Genomic DNA, 4,333 nt, shown 5'->3' on the forward strand with positions numbered 1-4,333 from the left:
TGCAGTCCAAAACTCTGCTCACGACCTGAGTTCGATCCCCGGTGGAAGCTGGGTTCAGGTAGCCGGCTCCAGGTTGACTCAGCCTTCCGTCCTTCCGAGGTCGGTGAAATGAGTCCCCAGCTTGCTGGAGGGGAAGCGTAGATGACTGGGGAAGACAAGGGCAAACCACCCCGTCAAAAGTCTGCTGTGAAAACGTCGTGAAAGCAGCGGCACCCCAGAGTCGGCAACGACCGGTGCTTGCACAGGGGACCCTGCCTTTCCAGGCACCTTGAAGAGTGACAAAAAGTTTCCTCGAGGGACGACGATCCGTCGTGTGCACGCGCCCTTCCTCAGCTACCCACCGTGCCCGTGCAAGCTCATAGCTGGGGCGAGCTTTCCTCAAGGGCCCGGCTGGCCTCTCCAAGCAGCGGGGCACTGAAGTCCCAGCCCGGCGCCGGCAGCCCTCCTTCCTTCTCAGCCTGCCCGAGACCCTGGAGAGCCGCTGCCGGCGGACAGAGCGGACGATCCTGCCCCCGAAGGGCCTGGTCGCTGCAGGGCAGGGCCCCGGGTGCCAGAGGCTGCCGCCGGGCTGGAACACTCGGGAGGAAAGAGAAGGCGCCCGCCCGGGACCGAGTTCAAGAAGACCCGCCTGTGGCGGCCAAGGAGCCGGCGCCGAGAGACTGGCTGCCAAGGTGGGGCGGGACCGCCTCCCGGCTCCGCCTCGCCACTTGAAGAAGAAGAAAAAGAAGACTTGCAGATTTATACCCCTCCCTTCTCTCTGAATCAGAGGCTCAGAGCGGTTTACAATCTCCTATATCTTCTCCCTCTGTGAGGTGGGTGGGGCTGAGAGGGCTCTCACAGCAGCTGCCCTTTCAAGGACAACCTCTGTCAGAGCTTTGGCTGACCCAAGGCCATTCCAGCAGCTGCAAGTGGAAGAGTGGGGAATCATACCCGGTTCTCCCAGATGAGAGTCCACTCACTTCACCACTATGGCTGACCCAAGGCCATTCCAGCAGCTGCAAGTGGAGGAGTTGGGAATCAAACCCGGTTCTCCCAGATAAGTCTGCACACTTAACCACTATGGCTGACCCAAGGCCATTCTAGCAGCTGCAAGGGGAGGAGTGGGAAATCAAACCCGCTTCTTCCAGATAAGAGTCTGCTCACTTCACCACTACACCAAACTGGCTCTTATTTGGCTAGTTTCTCTACTGCTGCCGCCGGGCTTGCCCACCTACCACAGGACGCAGGTGGGGGGGGGGCGCGCCAGGAAGGCCTGCTGTGGGGGATGACATACTGCAGTTGTACCTGCCTTTGCCAGCGGGGGGCACATTCCCCAGAGGCCACTTCTTCAGCAGAGCTGCAGGGAGCGGAGGGGGGGGGGGGCGGTGAGCCAGTTCTGGGGACTCTCAGCGGAGGGGAGGCCGGGGTGGTTTTGGACGGTAAAGTGAGACTGTCCGCGAGTCCCCCTTGCTGTGCCCAGGGCTTTTTTTGAGCAGGAACGCCCAGGAATGCAGTTCCTGCTGGCTTGGTGTCAAGAGGTGTGGCTTAATATGCACATGAGTTCCTGCTGGGGTTCCCCACACAAAAAGCCCCATGTGAAACAATGGTGATGTCAGGGAGGGTGGCCTAATATACAAATGAGTTCCTGCTGGGACTCTTCTACATAAAAAGGCCCTGGCCAGGCCGCAAGGCACACCATCAGCAAGGAAGGACAGGGCGGTCCCGTCCCCCCCTCTGGAGCAGGGGTCCCCAACACAGTGCCTGCCAAGTTTTTAGGAAGCGGGCAGGGTCAGGCAGGGTTTTTGCACAGCAGGGCTTCCAACAGACTGATCTGTCTGGCTGTGCAGGCTTTTTAAACTGTTGCTTTGTTGGCACAACAAGGATCTGTGCTGTGCAGTGTGCCTGACTGGCAATCATTTTGTGGTGGCCTCCCTCTCCTGCAGCAGCTGCTTGGTGCCTGGGCCCCCCCCCCTGCCCGCGTCAGAACTCCAAAGGCACCCCCTGCGGGCTCGAAGTGGTTGGCAAGGCCTGCAATCCTGAGCAACCACACTTTCCTGAGTAGACCCGCTTAGGAGTGGTCTTCTGGGAAATGTCTCATGCTGCCCTTCTTCCAGGGGGCTCCAGGGAGAAGACTTTGTTGTTGTTGTTGTTCAGTCGCACAGTTGAGTCTGACTCTTTGGGACCCCATGGACAAAGTCACGCCAGGCCCTCCTGTCTTCCACCATCCTCCAAAGTCTGCTCAAATTCGTGTTTGTTACATCAGTAACGCTGTCCAGCCATCTCATCTTCTGCCGTCCCCTTCTTCTTTTGCCTTCTGTCTTTCCCAGCATCAGGGTCTTCTCCAGGGAGTGCTCCCTTCTCATTGGGTGGCCAAAGTATTTGAGCTTCAGCTTCAGCATCTGACCTTCCAGGGAACAGTCTGGGTTGATTTCCCTGAGTACTGACTGATTGGGTCTCCTTGCAGTCCAAGGGACTCTCAAGATTCTTCTCCAGCACCACAGCTCAAAAGCATCTATTCTTCTGCACTCGGCCTTCCTTATGGTCCAGCTCTCACAGCCATACATTGCTACTGGGAATACCATCGCTTGGACTATACGGACTTTTGTTGGCAGGCTGATGTCTCTACTTTTTATTATACCGCCCAGGTTCGCCATAGCTGTCCTCCCAAGGGAGAAGACTAGAACCCCCCAAAAAGAAGAGAGGGGGCTGGGTCAAGGTCACCCAGGGGAGGAGCTGGGAGAACCAGGGCCCCCCCAGCTCAAGCAGACAAACACTGTGAAAGGGATTCAAATAGCAAATAGCAAGCCTTTATTGGCATAACACAGATTTAGCAGTAAAATAGCAATATAAATAATATAAAATCCTAGATTATAAAGTACATAGGGAGCTAAAATACATAAAATAAGTAAAATATATATGAGTCGAGTTTAGCCAAATTAAATAATTAAAAGATAAAATGTGGTCATTCCAGAACCATTATCTGTCGTATTTCCATGGCCTGTTGGAGAAATCTAGCCACCATTAAAGTTACCTCAGCGCAAGTGCCATTTAAAAGTTTGTGGACTTTGCCTGAATCAGCACAGCCCAACATATCTGCTAAGATATCTTTCAAGTATATACAACGAATATCATCATAAAGAGGACAGTTCAGTAGTACATGGGAAATAGTTTCAATACACTTGGAATTACAAAGACAGTATCTATTAGAGTACTCAATCCTGTTAAATCTACCAAATAGGATAGCAGATGGTAATGTATTACAACGCACGCCGTTGCTGTGGAGCTTGCAGAGAGGAGAAATATGACGCTGATTTCCCTACTGAGAGAGGAAGTTCGAAATTCAGCGGGGAGCAGGACTTGTTGGCCAGGCTATATAACGTTTGCATTTCAATATCTAGAATTCTGAGCTTAAGTTTCAAAAAAGCTTCTTTTAAGGATAGCATAAGAAGTGAATCTAAATCAATGCCCATAGATTTTATTTCCCTCTCAATAAATACTAGCCAATTTGACAAATTAGATTCTGAGAGCAGTTGATATAAAAGGCTCTCTGAGTCAGAGTGGAAATGTAGCCGTAGCCAGTATTTAAGTGACATTAGCCATGCTTGTGTTTCCACAAGATTCATCCCTGTTTCTAAACACAAAACTGCATATGGTACGCACTTTGGGAATCCCAGAATTTTCTGGAGGAATTTTGATTGGACACCTTCAATGTTATTATCCAAGGCTGTGATCCACACTGGATCAGAATCCCTACAGAAAGCCTAATTTAACATCATTAATCCACAATCAGCGAGGGATTTGAAAGCTGCTAAGGAATCTCCTTATTTGACACTGTTTGGCCGCCCTTTTGTAGATTCAATCAGAGGGGAAGAGGTCATAACTCACACTGGAAAGCTCTCAATTTAAGACAGAACACCAAGAAAGTCACTGAAGATGCTGGGAACAAAACTCAAGGAAACGTCATCTGAGATTTGAAGCATTCCTGAGTTATTAGCCTGTACTAATGTCCTCACTATTCCAATGTGATAGATAATTTCTTTTTAAATGCTGGCAACTTTCTTTAATGGTTGTTTAACTCATAACACAGCTATTTGGGTTCACTCTTAAACAAAGTTCTGACTTGTTTCTCCTTTTAGTGATATTCATTTTATTTCAAGATGGTTAAGAATGTTGTAGCATGCTCTTTTCTATGAAATGCAATCTCAGTGAGAGAGAAAAAATGCAATCTCAGTGAGAGAGAAACTATATTTTCTTTCTTTCTTTCTTTCTTTCTTTCTTTCTTTCTTTCTTTCTTTCTTTCTTTCTTTCTTTCTTTCTTTCTTTCTTTCCTTCTTTCTTTCTCTTTCTCTCTCTC

This window comes from Heteronotia binoei, chromosome 18, assembly GCF_032191835.1.
Source record: "Heteronotia binoei isolate CCM8104 ecotype False Entrance Well chromosome 18, APGP_CSIRO_Hbin_v1, whole genome shotgun sequence".
Taxonomy (NCBI): Eukaryota; Metazoa; Chordata; class Lepidosauria; order Squamata; family Gekkonidae; genus Heteronotia; species Heteronotia binoei.